Below are 21,854 nucleotides of genomic sequence, written 5' to 3' on the forward strand. Positions count from 1 at the left end.
CTCTATAGCCCTCTAGATCATAGCTGTCAACTTTTCCCTTTTCTTGTGAGGAATCCTATTCGGAATAAGGAAATTTCCCTTTAAAAAAGGGAAACGTTGACAGCTATGCCCAAGATCCATTGGCTTTGCAAGAAATGAGGTTGTGAAAATGCTGCCAGCAGAGTTCGGAAGAGCTCTGAGCTGCTTTGTTTTCTTATTAAAGCACAGTAGTTGAAGCTGGTTGTTTTTTAAGTTTAAAGCGTCATTTAAGTTGGGGGGGGGGAATATTTCTGTGGCTCTGCTCAAACAAAGGAAAACCACAGAGCTCTTCAGAATTCCGCAAGCAACAATCTAGATAGGCCTTACAAAGAGAAGTATCAGAGCTGGTATGAATCTGCAAAGCTTTTTTAAAAAAATGTACACCACCTTGTCACCTCTTAATTATTTTAAAATAAGAAAGAACCAGGGACAACTCCCCACCCCGCCCTACAATCTCCTTTACGCCCCCCACAAAAAGCCCCCAGTCCTATTTGCCTGCAGTTTGGAAGGCTTAGTCCACTGTGCAGAGGCTACTGGGCCTGTAAAGCTATAGCCAGTTTTGGATCCCCCACTACAGTTAATGATGGACACAGATCATTGTTTTATACAGAGCAACTCAAAATCAAAATTACAGTTGAAGAGGAAAGAGCACAAAGCAACTCAGATAAACATCAGGGGTTTGTTTTTAAGCACACTGATCGCAAGCACATTATCCATGTGCCAGTCCTGCTGTAGCCAAAACAATACCATCCAGGCACAAGAATAACATATCAGCAAACGTGGGGAACCTCAAGTCAAGATGCTAAAATATACAAAACAATCTTTGGGGGGGGGTACTCTTAAAGGGAGGAAACAAACCAAAAGCCCAGCAAGGCCTGGACATGCTGACTGGCTCCTGGGAGAAAAAAACAGGAAGTCAGGTGGGGCGGGAGAAAGGAGTGGAGTACACTGCAAAGGGGGCATGGTCAGAACCCTAAATAGGAGACCCTTCAAACTGCAACATTTTGTTGCAGGTCTCACTTGTCTATTGTTATTTCTGAGGGAAGAATTCAGTTGTGCTCTTCTGATTCTTCTGTCACAGCAAGCACTTCAGCTTTCCAGAAAGAATGATCACCCCTCCTCTCCTTCCGCACAACCCTTAGGTTTTCCACTCCCACCCCCAAGCCAATTTTGGGGGGCACATGAGTCGGGGGGGAGACGGCCGCCCCACTGTACATGTGGAGGTCCTGTGTTTATGCTTCTTGCGGTATTTATGGCTTTGGAACTTGTCACATCTAAACCTGATTTTTGCCATCATCCCATTTGGGAAACCTTTTGAATGCCACATACCTGCAGTGGGTGGGCAACAAATGTGAATGTTTTGGTTTGTATAGGAAGCTAATTTCTGCATACTCACACACCTCTCCCTATCTGCACAGTCACACGTCTCTCCATGTTCCTCATCCAGGCAAACAAAAAGCATTATCAGAGTTCATGGACATTTCCAGCTAGGCAAAAACCCTCAGCGAAAGGTCCAAAGCAGGCCCGGTGAGGGTGTAGAATGAGGCAAGATCTCCCCCAACAGCCCCCACCCTGGAGACTAGCAGAAAGTGCCATGTAAGCCATTTATGCCAGAAAGTCAGTCACAAGAAGATGAGCTAACTGGTGTCTTCTGTGCTGTCAGACGGCGTGAACTAGTGTCCATTTTTAAACTTGCACGTTTGCAGTTTGGGCAAGAAATCTGCACATGCTCGCAGTTTGGGGCAGACAGGACAGGGCAGGAGGGAGAGAAGGCTAGAGAAGTTCTTGTTTTTGCCTGGTTCTGTAAAGTTCCACTTTCTTTGCCTGATTGAGTAATATTGTGTAAGCTGTTTGTCACATACCATAAAAAGCAGGCCCAAAGAGCAAACGGGGCACAGCCTTTGAGAAATGATTCTCACTGCTGCCCCTGCACAGGTGAATAAATTCTGACCTTCCTCTGAAAGAACCCATGTCTGTCGTTATTGACTGGGAAAACCTGCAACAAGGGTGTGGTCTCAACGGCCACATTCTGCCTGAGGTTGTCCATTCCTGAACCAACTCAAAGGCTGGAACTACGGGGAGCTAAGGACAAGGGCTGGTTTATGCTATTTCCCGCAACTCTGTGTTGTAATCAAAATATGCTTTAGTTGGGCACAGTTGATGATGGCCAGGCAGACATCTGAGCCCATCTCTCTCAAAATGCTATTCACTCACTGCAAGCTCTCCAGAGCTGGGGGTCATCCAATGAAACTGACCGGCAATAAGTTTAAGTTCAAGCAAACAAAAGGGAAGCTTGCTTATCATGCAACACGTAACTTGCCCAGGGACCATGTTGTCACAATATGTTTTTGTGATGGCCACTGGCACGAGGGCCTTTAAAAAGGATTGCACTGAGAGAAAGTGAGCCCCAAGTTCAGCAGAGACAGGCAGGCCTGCATTGTGTAGTTAAAAAAAAAAAGTAGCAAGAGTGATGGAGGGAAGCAATCGAAATAATGGCTCCTTCTTTCATTGGATGTTATAATCAGAGGACACGGAAAGGTGAGTGGGAACTAAGGGAGAACGGGCCGATTGGTCTTCTATCTGCACTTTATAAAGGTTTCACAAAAAGACCGAACAATTGATTTCAGTGTAATGTTGGATTTTAATCAAAGCAGAGAATAAGTCAACTCTTTAATCAAGATTTTCTGTAATGGATTATTTTTCTAATTGGACGGGTACAGGAGACAAACGCATGGAACCTGGTGCTCGGTGGCATTCTTTAAATATTGGTAAACTCTCAATCTCAGCTGATTGTGAGATAAAATCTCTACTGGAGTAGGGCGCTCTTGGAGGTCACGCATTCAACTCCTAAAGCTATGCAATGAACAAGAGTCAGGCAACTATCAAGTTAATTCACCTCTGTAATGAAGACCATTCTCCTTGCTGAGACAGTTCATTGATGGGTTAAACGATGAAGGACAGAATCAGGACATCCCCACAGTTTACTGAGTTTTCCATTGGCGTCAAAACCCATGTAAAACTCAGTCACTGCATGGCCAAGTCCCATTGAAATCAACAAGAAATGCAACTAAACCCAGTCAATTGCTTTTAATAGGATGAAGGTCCTCTCTGAGCCAAGAGTGCCTGTTACTGCTTTTATAAGAAGGGATAGCTACTCTCGTCTAAAGGCTTATATATAGTATTCAAACAGTTCTGCACAGATAGAGCCTCTTTAAGAGATATCTTTAAGAGGGCTAGGCTGACCAGATCATTCTACCTCAATCTCACAGGTCTATACTGTTCCATTCCTTTCTGCTGTGTGCCATTGCATCTCATACCATCCCTTTCTGCCCATCTGTGAGTACTTTATGCAAACTTTGTATAGAAAATATACATTTTTTAAAAACATACCAATGATTTTCAACGGCATTGACCAGTAAAATGGCATAAAGGGCTGTATGGGCTGAGACTTTGAGCAAGGAAGTCTTCCTGGCTCTGCTCTGCTGTGTCCCATCAATCTTACCTCTTGGTTCTTTGTTTCTGGCTCTTGTTTTATCTCTGACATCCTGTCCTGTTGTACACATGCTGTTCACTTGTATATGAATTGGCCCACTCTTTTGCTGGCTGGTGTCCATCTATGTGTGCTGTGCAGCAAACCTTTTTTCCACCAGTTAGTTTTTAGGGTAAGAGGGGAGACTTAGGATTGGTGAAAAGTTTAATGACCCTCCTCCAAGGTTTACATTTCCGTGCATTGTTCACATGCGGCTTGCAAGTATTTATTTCTTCTGCAGCACAGGTACATTTCCCCCCCCCCCCAAACAGGGGTGGAGGCTTTCCTAAGGAAATCTTGGCCAATTCAAGGATTACATAGGTGATATGATGATGTCACATCCTGCAGTCAATCAGATTTGACAATATGGATAATGTCACAAAGCCAAAACGGAGTAAGGGCTGGAATGCAAAACTTCCTGATGACACCACATAGCTGATCAGATTTGGCATTTGATGATTTAACAAAACCAAGTCAATGTAAGGGCACTGCTTCCTGCCTTCATTCTGAGTTGGTGAACATTTGGGTCCCATTCACAGGGCTGTCTGAAAAATTGCTGAAGTAAGGGAGGTCATTACATGAAGGAGTCAATCTTCATTCAATGCACCTCCTAGTTTTAGTCAGCCCTGGTTCCAAAGGCTCCCAGCTCTTCCCTGTGTCTACCTTCCAAAAGCCTACACAGCTGTCTCCTGCAACATGAGTCTCTTCCAGTTCCACTATCTCTACTCCCACTTGCCTAGATTCTTCCCTCTGATTGATACTCCACTGATGCCTCTTGGCTTGACTCTGAGAACACAATTCCCCTGAGCCCTCCCTATAATCCAGTTCTTGTGTCACCTGCCAAACATCAGCCCATACGAAGGTCCTTCAAATGAATCCCGCCATGACATTGCATCACCAAAGCCAAGCTGACAAAATGAACAGAAACCTTTTTCCAATGGGCTCAGTTATTACAGTTCTAATCTAACAAATGAATGGGGTTAGCCAGCACTGAAATCCAAGTCAATCGCCCTGAAGCAGCATCTTGGCTTCCGTTTCACTGCTTCTGGATAAGCAAAATATTGCAGTCTTTAAGGAGACCGGTGTATGAATGTCAAGAGCACCCATTCACTGGGGCTGTTAATTAATTAATTAAAACATTTCTCATATGGCTAAATCTGTCTTTCTATCATCTATCCATCTATCTATCTATCTATCTATCTATCAATCAATCATTTGGGTTCCAATCCTATTCCACTAGAAATAAACCCTACTGAATTGAGACTCGTCCTGGATTTCACTGTTAGTGCATGAGTGACACTAGGTTTCTGAAACTGCAAAAAAAGAGGACGCTATGATGACTCTCATTTTAAATACCCCTACTATATGTAGGCTACAGAAGCTGTGATATATTGCTGAGAGAGGCAGGAGAAGAGAAGAGGAAAGTAAGTCTTCATCCACCAGTTATCTCTATGTCTCATCCAGAAAGTATAGCCAGAGACATTTTGGCAAATTTTAAAAAAATCTACCCGGACATAAATGTTACCCCTGAAAAAGAGGATGTGTCCTGGAAAAAGAGGACACATGGCAACCCTAGTAAGGACTGCAATGCTTTTGTGTTTACACCTTTGCAAGGGAGGAGGATGGGAAAAGAACCAAAACAACTTGGCCCCACCCATGTGACCTTTTCCCATCCATGTGACCTTATTGCACCCACCTATATGGCCTCATTGGCCGCAGGCTGCCCCACCAGGTCCAGGGGCTACCAGCCACCACTGTTTCCCTGGATTCAGGGGGAGGGATGTTGACTTTTTTGTCTCCTATTTTGGGGTGTGTAAGTGTTTTGCCTGGTTTTTTCGGGGGGCGGTGAGTTCTGAACTTTGCCAGTTTTCCTTCTCTGAAATGGGTATATTGCGCTGCTCTCAACAGTTCCTAAGAGGGTCAAATGTGATCCAGGGTCCCTGATTTTGTCTGATACAATCTACTTTTTAAAAAGACATCAGAATGATCCTTGTTTCTTATCCATCATTTACAACTGTGTCAAATATTATATTGTGATTTCTTTCGCATGTCTAATCTCACAATTGAGATTCATGTTATATGTAATGGAAGACTTTAATAACCAGGTAAAAAGTTTTAAAGGACCTTGGATGAAAAACACTGATAAAAAATGCATTGTTTAGGGCACTAAAAAAGAAAGGTTTTTTTTAATATAAAAAAAATCTATAGCCACACGCAAAGAACAGTCTCATCTTTTTACTGCAAAAAAACCTCGCCACCAGTTTAACATTCTACCTGTGGCATTAGCTATAAAAAGGATACTTTTAAACCCCTAAGTAAGTAGGATAATAGTACCCTAAATCTAATAAAATGTGACATCAGATATCAGAAAATATGATTTTCTGCCAACCAAGCTGGTAAGCTACTTTATGTGACACTTTTCAAAAAGAGAACATTCTTCCTGCGTCTCTTAACATTGTGTCTGAAGGGGGTAAACTGCCGGTTAGGGGACATGTGTGAGGATAAAAAAGGCCTCTGTGTAGCTGACATGTTGTCCACTCATGTATGGCTCCATGTCACCTTATTTCTGCTGTCACAGAACCTGAGGCTAGTGCTTGATGCAATACTGGATTTCCCTCCCATCCTCCTGTCTCACTCAATAGTTATTTTGTCTCCTTGTTTTTCCGTGTGTGTGTGTGTGTGTGTGTGTGTGTGTGTGTGTGTGAAAGGTCCATGCAGAAACGGTTTGCGTTGGTCTTTCGGCTTTATTCCTATATTCCCAAGGAATCATGTAGCTAATGTAAAGCCCATTGATTTGAATGCAAAGACTTTAATTGGCTATAATTAAGATCAGGTCAGGATATAAAAGTCTGAGAACTGCAGAACGAGAAGCACTCCTGAAGTCAACAGATTTTTGTCAGGGCAAGTTTTTTTGTTGTTTACCGTCGTAACAAATTGTTTTCTCAAAACTTATCTTCTGTACTATGAAAATAAATAAAAACATTGCTTTAAAAAAAATGTTTGGGGGAGTTTGACCTTTCACAATGAAATCAACCTACACATAGGTTACTATGAACTTAGTATATTTATATTGAGTCAGACTGCTAGTCCACCTCACTCACTAATGTCTACACAGACTGGCAGCAGCTCCTTAGGGTATTATTAGACAGGGGTCTCTCCCAGACCTACCTGGAGATGCTAGGAATTCTGCATGCAAGGCAGATGGTCTACCACTGTTTTCCCCAGTAGTTCTCAATATAGGGTTAGGAATCACAGAACTGTAGAGTTGCAAAGGACCCCAAGGATCATCTAGTCCAACCCGCTGCAGGCAGGAATATGCAGCTGTCCCATATGGGGATCGAACCTGCAACCTTGGCATTATCAGTACCACACTCTAACCAATTGTTCCCCAACCCTGAATAAAGACTCTTTCATCCATTGTTGTGATGGCCTGGGATTCCGATTCAGAGGCTGAACCAGAGGAATCCCAGCCTGCACAGGAGTCCCCGCCTCCAGGGCCGGCTGAACTGGGGCAGGGCCCTGAATCTGAAGCGCCTGCACCTGTGCCGGATCCTCAGGAGCAGGCACCAGGTGAATCCACTCTGGCTCCGGAGGTGGTTGAGGACTCAGTGCCTACAGGTGAGTCTCCCCCTGGGTCCATTAACCCTTCAGCCTCTCCTGAACTGCAGAGGCTTAGGGCAGAGAGGCGAAGGGAACTGGTTTCTCCCAGGAGGAGTGCTCACCTTAAGGCCAGGGGAGGCGGGTCTCCTGGGGGCCGGGACCGCCCCTGGCCTCAGAGAAGATAAAGGCCAGTCAGCCCGGTCCCAGGTTGCGGGAGCAACGTCGTCGTTGAGTACCTGCTCCTACCCGGACCCAGACCTGACCTTCCAGTGTTCCTGTACCCCGCCCGGCTTCCCGCTTCGGACCTCGCCTCGCTCCTTGTGAACTGTTTCCAGGCTAGTGACTCAGGACTGTTCTTTGACTACGATAACGGTAACCTTCCCCCCGGGACCAGCACAATTGTGCAACATGTATCTTACAGTCTTGCTATTACAGTCATACCTCGTGTTACGTTTGCTTCATGATACGTTTTTTCAGGTTGTGTCCTGTGGTGACCCGGAAGTACTGGAAAGGGTTACTTCCAGGTTTCACTGCTCGCACATGCGCAGACGTGCCGCTGTGGGTTGCGTTCTATTCATGTTGCGAACAGGCCTCCGGAACGGATCCCGTTCGCCACCAGAGGTACCACTGTACTTTGAAGATCTTTACTGGAGACAGCTACATGCCACAGTGGTTATTGCAATGAATATGTTTACTCTGTAATAAATACCAATGCTGTTTTGCTTATTTAATACAGTGGTACCTCAGGTTACAGACGCTTCAGGTTACAGATGCTTCAGGTTACAGACTCCGCTAACCCAGAAATAGTACCTCGGGTTAAGAACTTTGCTTCAGGATGAGAACAGAAATCGCGCCGCCACGGCAGCGCAGCAGCAGCAGGAGGCCCCACTAGCTAAAGTGCTACCTCAGGTTAAGAACAGTTTCAGATTAAGAACAGACCTCCAGAATGAATTAAGTTCTTAACCCGAGGTACCACTGTAGAAATTAACCCAAACCACTAGGACTGTTTTGGTGAATTAGCAAAAAAACAGCACAATGTATGATGTTTGGAATGCTTATCTACACAAAATGGCTGACACTGATTAAAATGTCTTTGTAGCCTGAAATGTTAATATCCCACTGTTGTAGAATGGAAAAGGTGGTTAGTTACATAGAAGGCAAAACCCAGGCGGGGCAATGCCCACATTGTTTGGACCATAACCTTAGTTACTAGCACAGAGGTAATGGGGTTGGGGAGGCTAATATTGGGGAATTTCCTTATATGGCCCCCTGCGATAAGCATTTAGAAACCAAGCAGAACTAAGGGAAGACTGGAGCAAACAGGAAGGGCAACAGTTCATATGCCACAAGTAGTAGTTCAGGCTGGCAAAGAGGAAGGTGGGTTCAGCACCTTGGAAAGAGACTTATACATGGGTTTCAAAACCACATTTAGCCATCCTACGTTTGAGGCAAACAATACAAGGTGGCTCAGCAATGTCCTGGAGTAACTGGTAGACCTTGATAGCCTAGGCTGCATATCAAAGGGTCTATGTACCAGCCACAAGGTTCCTCTTGTATCTGTAACTTTGGGAAGCAGCCCAATCTAATTCACAGCTGCTCTCATTTGACTCATTTAGGATTGAATTAGATTTGTTAAAAAGTCCCTATTTACTATAGTGGGGAATGTGAAAGAAAAAAAAAGCCTACAGCTTTCTTTTTCCTTTCACAGAAGTGGATGGAATTTTCTGGCATAGCAGCTGCTTCATGGTGGATTGAGCCAGCCAAATTGTAGGCAGATAGATCCAGGGATTTTCACAGAGAGCACCTTAATTTTTTTATTATTTAAAAGTAGGGATCCTACATTATATTATCCTTCCTGTAATGGTCGCTTCATCCACCCTTGCCTCTGTCCTTTGCACTTTCTCTGTATCCCAATTGTGTGCATCCCACTGCATCCAAGATTTCAGAGACTTACCTTGCTAAACATATAAGAAGTCAGAATGGAAGCAGGTGCTTCCCAACATTTACTAAGTTCTTTAAAGTGTGTCTCAATCTTGAAATGGACAGAATATCCACACTTGAAAATATGACCGAAAATCAGTATATAGGCTGATATGGAAATAACTGAGAACTTCAAGTCAGGCAAAACTAGAAATTACTGCAAGTACTGTAACATTTTGTATTATAGCCAAACTAACATTGCATGTAGTTTGATGTCCCCCCAAATTTATGTTTTTCTCGTACAATCATATTCGGGTGCAGGGGGGGGGTCTTGCCTCTCCAGACCCAGATTACCAGGTACAGTTATTACTTTGTCCCTAGTTACTTGTTTCAAACATTTCTATACCACCCTTCAACCAATAGTTCCTAGGGTGTCCAATTAAAGGTATTAAGTATCCTGTTAAGAGCTCTTAGTCTGTCCCAGACCTACTCAGACAAGAAAGAATGACATTAAATTAATGGAAGGCATTTCATAAGATCTCTGCCAAAGCCCTGTGTAGACAAAGAGGGTTTTTTTACAACTCTTGTGTGAAATGGCATGCCATATGCCTTTAATAAGGCATGGGAGCTCCTCATCTTTTTTCTCGTTTTTATTTCTGTAGGCTTGTTTTCAAGAAACTAGAACCCTGAGAGTCATGGATCAGGATTGCCGTACTATTCCTTAGGAGTCGCCATGCCCTTTTTGTTGAAATGTGAGCTGCCTGTTTCCATCTGAGCTGGTCATCATGACTTATTCTTGATTTATTTATTTTATCTGCACCATCAACAATTTGGTTCCTGGGTTTGTTTTCCTCTTCCCTCCTTATCCCCTTTTCCTTTTGTGTCGTGCCTTTTCCGATTGTACTCCTGAGGACACAGGTTTTGTGGGCAAGCCCACTCTGGTAGCTTTTCTGTGCAACTACTTTGCATAAATAAATAGATAATTTGTTTCCTATTTATTTTTAATGACCTTTATTCCTTAAGGTGACGACTCTATGAGGAGCTTTGACTTATCCAGCTTGTGTTGCTTCACATTATCTGCATTAGACATTTACATTTCTCCCTTTATGACCATTTTAATTACAGCATCCCAATTTCGGCTCCTTACTAAATATGAATGAAGCAGATGAAGTGTAGCCTAGCTGGAGCATGATGCTGTTTAACGCCAGTTACTATCTTTAGCTGAGATGCTGGGATTCATTCTCATCTCATTTGCTGAGCGCTCTATCATTAAAGTGTCATTGAAAACTGACACCACTTAATTTTAGCAGCTTTCAATTCTCGTTTGCAGCAAGAATAGCTTTAAATGGAGAGGAGTGCAAATTACAGAGAGAAGGGATATTTTTACACTGCACTCAGCATTTTATCAAACAAAGCTGCCTCGCAGGGAATAGGGAACAATACGTTATAAAAAGCCAAACTCTCCTCTGGTGCTGATAAATGGGCATTTGATCTTCCTTGTGTTGGCTTCTGTTTTACGGACTGCTTGCAGTGGCCATAGTCTTGGCTATTATATTAGTGGAGTTGTTTCCTAGCCTCTAAGATACATATAAATATAACCATATATAGATGTGGTTTTCAAAAAACTAAAACCTCTCAGCTCAGTTCCTTTCGCATCCCCTGGAAAGAATCCGTGGTTCTTTGCAAAGCAAAGTCTCATATGGAAAAATGTACTTCCTAAGCCCGTTAATTGCTTTTCTTCTCGTTACATTTTTTAAAAAAAACCCAGTGGGAATTAGGGGGACCAGGAACTGGGAATACAGACAATGTTTAACCCCTTCAATTTGGTTTTATTCCCTAATTGAATATAAACACACAGAGAGAGGGAGACGGGCTGCGTTTGGAGACAGCCGCTGCTGTTAAGATGCTGCGCCGACCTTTGTAAAGCAGGACAGAAACGGCATTTGTTTTCAGGACCTGCTTCCTGCTGCAAGCATCCTTTCGTTCATAAGACTATTGACCATTTCTCTCTGTTTCTAAATTAAATCGTATTTAGCGGACAGCCCATACAGTAAAAGGCAGTCACACAGAGAATAATTTACTTACATTGAACTAGACAGCGGTACAGCCGACATCAAAGTTCAAGAAAGATTTATAATGCAATGTAATATATATATATATATATATATATATATATATATATATATATATAATATCAATCACACAAAATAGGAAGCATCTATATATATGTGTTCATATTTAGTCCCCAGATTTAATTTCTTCTAGAGACCATTCTCAGATCTGATACTATCAATTACTTGAATGCTTTTCCTAAGAAAGAAAGAAAGAAAGAAAGAAAGAAAGAAAGAAAGAAAGAAAGACAGAAGGAAAGTCTGATACCTTTGGAAGGCTAACAATGCAATGCCACTTGTCATATAATTTGTTATATAATATTATGCATAACTCCTATTAGCTCAGAACAAGATCACATTAAAGTTTGACACTTTTTAGGCCCTGTGGGAGAATGAAACACATGCTTATTGCTGAAATCCTTTGCAGACTCACTTAAGAGAAATACCCATTGTGCAACAATGGGATTTACTTCTGAGAAAACGTGTCCAGGACTGAACTGCAAATCACCCCCTTACGATATCAGTGGGACTTGCAAGAGCTCAATTTAGGCTGACTCTGCCGTGCCATGTGTGTGCTGTGACAATGACATGCTCATATTGAATTTGATTTGAGGCCACTGGGGATTTTTTTTAATCTACGTGATTTGGGGAACTTTACAATTTTCTGTTTTGATAATTCATAGTTCTGAAAATGGGATATGTTTTAACATATTATTGGGTTGTGTTTGTTTATTATGATTTATATTGCAATGGCCATCGGCTACAACACTAAAAATCTGACTGATTGATATAATTAATTTCTTTATTGTCTGGTGGTCTAGATTAGATTGCCCTGATTTTTAAAGAAGTCACGTGTTCCTTCTGGATTGCTTGGGGGGGGGGTTAGCAGATTTGAAGAAGTGCCTTTTAAATTAATGGGTTGAATTGGAATAGTTATTTACTTCCTAAGGTATTAGAACTATCACTCTCTAAAAACTTTAGAATATAAACGTGGATGGCATAAATTTTGCTTTATTTTTATTTTGGATAATCTGACTGACATGAAATTGTTTAAGTCAACATACCACAATTCCTTTTGGAATTTGTATACTGCTCTTTGATTCAATTCTTAGTAAAATTGTGGTTTAGCATACAATTCAGCTGAAAATACAATTTAACTAAAATAACTATATATAATTACAAAACAATTAACAAGGCTGCTTGTTTCATTTTTCAAATTGTGCCTGTTTTAAAATCTGTTTCAATTTCAATTGAAAATATTAACCTTTGGATCACCAACCATTTGTTTCTTTTGTATATAAACATCATAAAAAATTAATGGTTTGATGAAACATTGGGGGCAAATGCAACTTAAGCTCTACATTACATAAATCATATTCAAAATTTCATTATGTTACTTTATGTGAATTCCTGAGTCAGAGATGGGAGGAGAGGGGAATGTTAAAATTCAAACACGTTTTTGGAACTCATAAAACTAATGTAATGCTGTGTGCAAGGTAAGTTCGAAAATTATTTTCACCTCCAATTGTTTAAAATTCCCTCTGACTCATATATATTTTCCCAGTAAAATCCTATTTTTTTAAAATGATATTTATTGAGAATTTTAAAGATACAAAGAAAAAAGAAGGAAAAGACAAGAGAAGGAGAAAAAGAGGGAAAGAAGTAGATAAACATAGCAATTAAACAATACAGATCAATAAAAACCAAAGTCAAAAAATAAAAATAAAACACACAATGGATCTAAATCAAAAAACAAAAATAAACAAAAAATTTAAAAACAAGTCTAATATTCCCAAATCCTTAACTTTCATTAACTTATTTCAACGACCTCCTCACACTTCCCTTTTTTGTATTCTAGTTGTTAATTATCTCAGCAAATCCTTTCCATCTTTCACAATATTCTGTCATTAAATTACCTTAATCTATTTTGACCTTATCTTACCCTAAAAAACCTTAAAACTTAAAACTTAAATCTTATATATACCAAATTCTTTTAACCATAACATATTCTTACATAATTCTTTTTGACATTTCTGCTAAAGCCAAATAATTTCATTCCAACATTTTTCTAATACTCATTAATTTTACGATACTTTTCTAAATAAATTTTTAAAACTTTCTTCCAATCTTCATCCATCGTCTCTTCCTCCTGGTCTCGGGTTTTGTCAGACCTTTCTCATCCATCTAATCCTTCAACCTGGTGCTCTTATGTCCGAGGCTCTTAAGTCTTTTCCATGTCCCTTCTGCAGGTCTTCTTCTTGTTTATACCTGCCTTTTACTTTGTCTTTTGTTGATCTTTTTCTTATTTTCTTTCCTTTCTCATTGGGGGGTAGGTCTCGGGAGTGTTACCATAAAGCACCAATGCTGCAGCAAGCAAAGGATCTAGCAGCTCAGCCAGCTGCTTGTGGCTGGAAAGCCAGACAGGATGTTTGTGACTGTTGCCATGGGAACAAAGGGGCAGTCCATTCTGTACTGAGCACCGGATGTTAGCTCAGTGTGTGTGTGTCATATGACCCGTACTGGATGTACTTGGGAGGAGTTTTCTCCTTGCTGTTGTTGAGTGCAGACATGATTCTCTGTACTGATGTAAGAGGCAGAAATAAATGATGTAAATAGTTTTCTGTCTGCTTCTTTCCCCTCCCTGGGGACACCAAAGGGGAGAGAGGAAGAACGGTGTGTTCCTCTCATACATCTGAGAAGAATCGCCGGACCTCGCCTGCTTATCAGCAGAGGTTGGGAGACGCGGGGAGGTCGACAGGAATATCTGCCGGTGCCTACGCTTGTGGCACATTCCTCTGACCCAGGCAGAATTCCAACAGTGGCAGCCTTCGGATGGTTGCGATTCATCGGACATCTGCATGAGAGGCTGGTGGATTGTCCTCCTCTGCTCCAAGGGAGAAAGAGAAGCGTCTGAGAACAGCCAGAGGCTCAACAGACGGCTGGTGGAAAGAAGAGGTGTTTTCCAGAGCAACAAAGTTCAAGGTATGCTGCATTTCGGGCTAAAAGTGTGAACGCAGGAAGATTAATTCCCTGGTTCACGGAGCTGCGTTTCAAAGAAAACAAAAGCTCCGGGAGAAGAAGCCTGCATTCCACAAATTTTTGTGGTAGATAAGGAGTCCCAATGAAATGCATTGTTGCTAGGTAACGGTCCTGGGAAGTTACTGGCAAAGGGGCTGGACTCTGCGTGTAAGCCTGGGAAAGCGAAACAAAATCAGAGAATGTTTTGGCTACAAGTTTACGAGCTCTTGGAAGGGACTTTTCAATAGCAGCCTGAGTTTAGCTGCCAGGTGCAAAAAGCACAAACAACTTGCAGTTTGCTGCGTGAGAAAGGAAAAAACAGCTGTTGGATCTTGCAGCTTGTTTGGAGGTGAGCTGGAGGCTTGGCTTCAAGATGGATGCCAAGAAAGGGGGAGGTTTGCCTTGCCCACCTTCCTTAACCAATGACAATTATTCATCTTGGTCTGTAAAGATGAAGGCCCTGCTGCAGAATCAGAGGCTTTTTGATGTAATTGAAAACCCCATCCCTGCAGCACCAACCAGAGGTTGGGAATCACAGAATGTAAGGGCCAGGACTGCTATAATTCTGTGTGTCTCAGATGATCAGTTGGTGCATGTTCAGCATTTAGAAAATGCGAAAGAGGTATGGGACACGCTGCGTACAACGCATCAGAGAGATGCTGGTTCTTCAGCGTTGCTGTATTTTGAGAAATTGACCAATCTGAGACTTGCGCCTGATGGAGATGTTCAAGCGCACCTGACAGAAATGAAGTTTCTGCGTCAACAGATGGTGGAACGCAATTTCCGTCTTCAGGAGGAAGTGTTTTGCTTCATGATGATAAACAGCCTTAGCCGCACCTACAAGGTTGTTGCCAGTCAGCTTGGTTCCCTACCGGCCGCGCAGCTGACCGCGGAGAGAGTTTGTGCTGTGGTCCTGAATGAACACGACAGACTTGCTGCACTGGAAGAAAAAGACAGGGGGAGGGAAGAACAGAGTTCTAATTCCCCCACTGCTGATGCTACTGGAGAGCATGGTGTAGCATTGAGTGCTGTCCGATGCTACAATTGTGGACAGATTGGGCATCTACAGCGAAACTGTAAGAAGCCGCGCCAGTCAAGAGGAGCAAAGAGCAGCTCTACGAAGCCTGAGGCGTCAGGCAAAAGCCGTACCAAGTGCCAGGTGAAACCTGCAAAGGCTATGATGGCGAAAGGAACCACGCCAGATGTTGGGAACTCGTTCATAATAGACACGGGCGCAACGGTTCACATGTGCCCGCACAGAGGACTATTTTCGACGTTGAGGAAGCAAAGCTTCACTGTGAAACAGGCCAATGGTCAGGAGTTGGAAGCGACTGGAATTGGGACTGTGTATCTTGAGAGTCTGAACTTGACTATAAATGATGTTTACCTGGTTCCAGAACTGAGATTTAATCTGCTGAGCGTGTCGCAGATTGCAAAGAAAGGACTGAAACTGTCCTATGATGCTAAAAGCTGCAAGATCTACAAAGATGGAGAACTGTTTCTTACTGCCAAAGAGAAAGATGGACTGTATTTGTTGACTTTTGATCAAAGTGATTACATGAAATGTAATTCTTCTGATTCTAACGAAATCTCTCTTGCAGGTGTGACCAGTGTGAGCACCAGGAAGGTGACGAAGAAGGTCAACAGAGCATTTCAGCGGGTGTATGCTGATGTGATTGGTCCTCTAGAACCATCTAGAGGCGGTGCACGATTTTACCTTTTGTGTGTGGATTGTTTCACTAATTATTCTTGGGTTTATATGATGGAGAAACCGCAAGAAACTTTAGAAAAGTTTCAGGAGTTTTGTGACAAGGTTAAAAGTATGCATGATGCTAACATTGATTGTCTTTTCACAGATGACAAACAAGTTTTTCTGTTACAGAAGTTTCAGAAGTTCCTGGATGGAAAAGGGATAGACCACAAAGTGGCAGTTTCGCAAGAAGCGTGGAACAGGGGGGTCTGTGTAAAAGTGAACAAAGAATTGCAAAAGGGGATGAATGCGCAATTGCTGAGTTCACATTTGCCACATGAATATTGGGCGGAGTCGCTAGCGTCCTATCTTCATGTGTGGTTGAGAAAGGTCTCAACAGAGTTGGGATGTTCTCCTTTTGAGAAGCTGTTCAATAGAAAACCTTCTGTTGCCTACTTTAAGGTTTTCGGGTCTCATGTGAGAACAGAAGCTCCAGGTGGTGTAAAGAATGCCAGAGGCATTTTTGTGGGTTATGAAAAGGGTCTCTACAGAGTAATTTTGTCTGAATCTGGTCAGGTGATTCTCACAAAGTTCCTAGAGAGTGCTCCAAAGCAAGAGCGGATAGTACAGACATTTCCCACAGGAAACGATTCTGATGATGATGATGACGATGAGTTTGATCTTATTGAGTTCAGTAGTACTGATGATGACACTGATAGCTCAGACAGCTCAGTTGTCACAGTCATTGAGAGGAAATCTCACATAATGACTAGACCCTCAGAAGAGGAGGAAGAACCACTGATTGCTACTGGTTCTCGACAGAGTCCAAAGGTTGAACCGGTGAGCACAGAGGATCAGAACCTCATACGCAGGTCTGAGAGAGCAACGAAGGGTGTACCACCCAAGGGGTATTCAAAGGAGTTTGCTAACCTTGCATATGTTGCTATTGTAAACGACCAAGGACAGATTGAAGCTGTGTCTAAGTCAGAGACAAAGACACAACAGAGGGTAGCTAGCCAAGGTAATGCAGAAGCACTCATTCCTTGGAAGCCAGACAACCAGAGAGGTACATTGGTTAAACCAGTGGCGGGTAGTTCCAAGGGTGGAACTGAAACAACAGGGGAATGTTATAAATATAACAACTGTTTGTTTTCTTCTCTGGATGACGCTTTGCTCGCAGCACACATTGATACTTTAGGGGGAGTATGTTACCATAAAGCACCAATGCTGCAGCAAGCAAAGGATCTAGCAGCTCAGCCAGCTGCTTGTGGCTGGAAAGCCAGACAGGATGTTTGTGACTGTTGCCATGGGAACAAAGGGGCAGTCCATTCTGTACTGAGCACCGGATGTTAGCTCAGTGTGTGTGTGTCATATGACCCGTACTGGATGTACTTGGGAGGAGTTTTCTCCTTGCTGTTGTTGAGTGCAGACATGATTCTCTGTACTGATGTAAGAGGCAGAAATAAATGATGTAAATAGTTTTCTGTCTGCTTCTTTCCCCTCCCTGGGGACACCAAAGGGGAGAGAGGAAGAACGGTGTGTTCCTCTCATACATCTGAGAAGAATCGCCGGACCTCGCCTGCTTATCAGCAGAGGTTGGGAGACGCGGGGAGGTCGACAGGAATATCTGCCGGTGCCTACGCTTGTGGCACATTCCTCTGACCCAGGCAGAATTCCAACAGGGAGGACTCCAATCCAAAAATATCTCCATCTCTCCTCAGCAGATCAGCCCATTCCCCACAGTCCCATTCCCCACAGTCAACACTGTAATCCAGAAAGTATTTAAAAGCATGTTTCAAAGTCTTTCCAAAATTAAGAGCCCTCACAACTCCAGACCCCCCCTGGTCCACTCCAGATTCAAACTTCGAGAACAGCGGCTTATACTCCTGCAAGGCCTCGGATCTCTCCATTTGTGTTATTTGAGGTTCAACAGCAACCTCCTCCATTTTCTTCTGCAGTTGCACTTGCCCTATCAAAACAGGTTCCTGTGCTGGTTCTTGAATGGTTTCTATATGGATATTCGCCGTTTGCCCAAAGTTTTTAACTGCAACAGTCATCAAATCCATCTTCTCATGCATCTGCTCCAGCAAAGCACTTGTCTTGCAAAAAGCAAGCACCAAGACTTCTTGTAAACACATTTTTTCTTTCCAAGGTTAGAGTCTGGTCTCACGATCCTAATCATACAGCTGTGAGGTCCCCAGATCAGCTCCGGCAACAAATTAACAAGCTCCCTCTAGAGGAGACAATTTCTATTTGTATCCATCTTTTAAAAGCAGGACCAACAAAAGAAAATTACTTTCATTTTTCAAATACTTTGTTTCTTTTGAATGCAAGAAGCAACATTGGAGTCAATTCCCCCCCCCTTTTTTTACTCTCTGTCAAAAGACGTTCCATTCACAGTCGATGAACTTGCCCATAAATTTCTGTCTCTGACACCCCATTCCCAGGTTTGAGGCGGTGGAAAATTTATCTTTCTTTACTCTCTCTCCTGCAGGCTTAAACAGTCAAAAAAATCCCCCTCTTTTCTCCTGCTTCCAAGAGGGGTTTTGGTGGTGGTGAATGAAGGAAATTTAGAACTTTATATACAACTTTCCAGACTTTAGCTTGCAAAGTTTTTGCTTCAATCTATTTACAAAAAACGGGAGGTGGACTTCCTGTTTAGAACTTTCCCGTTTCGGTGCCAAATTAAAATATTTCTTAATCCAATTTTCCGTTCTACTCACGGGTACTTGTTTAGAGTCCAATTGTCCACAGGAAAAAGTCAGCGCTCTCCGGCAACGGCTGTGCGGCTTCACTCCATAAAAGTAGTGGTTGATTCAAAACACCACGCCACTCACCCCACGTCGCTTCGGATCCCCGAAAAAGGGTTTCCCTGCGAGTAGGGGAGGCGCTCCTGGTGTCAGCCGAATCCCACATTCCCAGGCTTCCTCCGCCTGGGATTTTTAAAGGGTCTCCGCCTTCGCCTCGGCGGCAAGACCCGATTTTCACGGAGCGGGTTCCTCTCGGTCAGAGGAACTCCGCCATTGCCAATGGCGCTGACCCGGAAGTCCCTGCTGACCCGGAAGTCCCAAAATTCTATCCTAAATGATGTAGAGTGCAGCTGAGCAGAATGAGGTGTTCCAAAATGTCTCACTGGGAGGAGCAATTGAGGATCCAAAAGTGAGGTCAGGGGTGGAGGAAGTCCAGTAAACCAGGTTCCAGGTAAGCAAACAGGAAAATAGGGAGCAGGTGGGTGCTGAGTTGAAGTCACTGTGGACCAGCCTGCCAGCATCCTCTGCCTCTTTCCTATGCCTTCGTTGGTTAGTTGGTCTAAGTGTTACACTCGCCTTGTGACACGTGGAGTTTTCAGGTGAAATCTCATGTGCAATGTGTACACATGGCCAGGTCTAAAGGCAGCCCAATTTAGGGAAGCTTTTAATGTTTGGTGCATTACTGTATTTTAATATTTTGTTAGAAACTGCCCAGAGTGGCTGGGGAATCCCAGCCAGATGGGTGGGGTATAAATAAATAAATAAATAAATTATTATTATTATTATTATTACTCTTGCTGGACATACCAGGAGAGGCAGTCCCATAAGTATGAGGGTCCTAGGCCGCATAGGGCTTTAAAGGTCAAAACCAGCATTGAGTTTATCAAGTGGGGTGGTATCCACAAATGCAATCACCTCCCCTGCCCCACAGACACACTTGCAGTCTCGAAGCGGAGCAGATTATCCTAATGGTGCAGCTTGTGATAGCTTGCATGTGTTGACCGGACTTTACCCAACTAGAGAGCAAGGAAGAACAAGATATCTGATAATTAGATGCCTGGGTCTAATGGCATCCACCCACATGGGTTTAACAGAGCAGGTTTAGAAGCAAGTTCTAACATTGGTCAGGCCAAATTTCATGTTCTGTCCATGTAAAAGGCTTCTGAAAAGATGCTCTCTTTGGTTTCATTTATGGCATTCTATAACAACTGAACAGTTTAAAATAAACAAGTGAAAAACCACAACTGAAATACACAGTAAAACATAAACCCACAGGGGGTACATGTACAAAAAAAGCAGAACTTAGTGCACCCCCCAAGTTAAAAACACATTTAAAATACAAAAGTCCAGATTGCAGAGGTTACTGCTTTGAGGTTTTATTACAACCAAGCAATATAGAAATGTGCTGAAATAAATAAACAAAAAGCTCTTTATCTTGTGGTGAAAAGTGCACAAGGATGGTGCCAGGCAAGACTTCCTGGGAAGGGCCACTACTGAATAGGCCCTGTCCTTGGAGATATCCACCTGGACCACAGCCTCTGAAGAGCTGCCACACTTCTGGTACACAAAGCCATATTCTTTTGGTTCCCCCCGCCCCCCATATAGAATGAACAAGGCAGGCTTTATGGAGAGCACAGTTTGTTACAATAATGGAAGAAGCAAATTAGAAAATGGGGTCCACTGCTGGGCTCACCTGAACAACAAAAATAAAGTATGGGTGGCTGTATTTTGAACAAAACATTTTAGAACCATTTCTCTAGGGAAACCGTGGTGATTAGTGGAGTGGTTTTTGTTTTTCATAGCTCCAATGAATTAATTGCATGATGTCCTTAATCCAGAGTTCTGCATTTTCAGAAGGGCACAAGTGGATCTCTTGCACATGCGACTGCATAGTTGATTCCTGAGCAGGGGTAAGGAACCAAACTAAGATGCAGGTGGATCCGCTTAATAGGGCAGTTTTTGCAGACAGAAATCTGTGTGCGCATTGAAGCTCCTGAACCCATTAAAAACAAATAAATCAAAGCAAATACTGATTGACTCTAAGTAACTATCCTCAATACAGTTAAGCCAAAGAACTTGACTTTAAGCCAATTTAGCTGCATTTATGCCAATGGAAATAAATCTGTTTAAATCACAGGTCATCAGTTTAAACAGTTTGGGGAATAGTCAGTATATAAGTGAGTTGCATTTATAACTGTCTCTGAGCGTTACATTCCACACACCATCCTCTTCATATAAAATGATAAATCCAACTGTATTTCTTTTCACCCAAGTTTCCATTGCTTTTTTTTATTTGCAGTTGTCTTTGAGAACCAACGGGTGCATCCTTTTCATTTCAGATAGTTCAGTGACTTCTTTAAGTTCCTCTTCTTCCGAAATATTGATTCTATCTTTTCCCATTTTTAAAATATTGAAATTATGGCATTCGTTTATCATTCAGGCTTCCTTTCCTTGTTCCATTTCCCCAGCAGTTTTTAGAAACTGTTACCTGGTCAGGTGCCACAGTGGGGGTTTTCTTTCTCTCCTAAGCAGGTTAAGTCCCACCAAATTCCCATGGCCAGCATCTTGTCTGCTGCTTCACTCTCCCCCTGAAGAGGAAGAAGAGGAAGAGGACTTTTATAAGGGACAGACCAGGCACCTCCCTCCATAACTCTGTCCCCATCGCAAGTCTCTATTTAGGTATGCTACCAGTCACCTCCCTATCTGTTTAATTTTGGCAGGACAAGTTGCCTTATTTCCACTTGGCATGGCCAATTTCAGGTGGCCTCTCAGCCCCACTCCCACTCCCACTCCCCAAACCCCTTACATCAGGGATGGAGAACCTGGTGCCCTGTGGATATTGCTGGACTGCAGCTCCCATCAGCCATTGCCAACATGGCCAATAGTCAGGCATGATGGGAGTTGGATTCCAGCAACACCTAAAAGGCCACAGGCTCTCCACTGCTGTGAACCCTCAAGCCCTCAGGCATAAATGCTCTTCAGGAACGCGCTAGGGCTGCAAGCACTTAATCAAGGTGTGCAAAGGAGGATTCCTCAGGGCTGTGCAGCCCTTGCCTCAGCCTTGAATTTCCTCTCTCCCACTCTTCTAAGAATGCCAAAGGGTTCAGAACATTTTCTGCTCAGCCATTCAGCTCCCAGGGCTCTGGTGGCAGCAGGCCTTTACAGCTGCACGAAGGCTGAAATCTTTCAGCCACATAGCGTGCTCTCACACATTATGC

The 21,854-nt window shown here is 43.0% G+C and overlaps 1 long non-coding RNA gene across 1 annotated transcript; it reads left to right on the forward strand.

Moving 5' to 3' along the window:
• The first annotated feature begins 2,445 nt into the window (after positions 1 to 2,445).
• On the forward strand, positions 2,446 to 5,195 carry LOC308473078. Its single transcript, XR_013983895.1, has 3 exons — positions 2,446 to 2,556; positions 3,288 to 3,354; positions 4,919 to 5,195. It is a non-coding gene; the product is annotated as an uncharacterized lncRNA (long non-coding RNA).
• The last annotated feature ends 16,659 nt before the right edge of the window (positions 5,196 to 21,854 follow it).

Source organism: Podarcis pityusensis (genome assembly GCF_964106645.2).
Source record: "Podarcis pityusensis genome assembly, chromosome: 3".
Lineage (NCBI taxonomy): Eukaryota > Metazoa > Chordata > Lepidosauria > Squamata > Lacertidae > Podarcis > Podarcis pityusensis.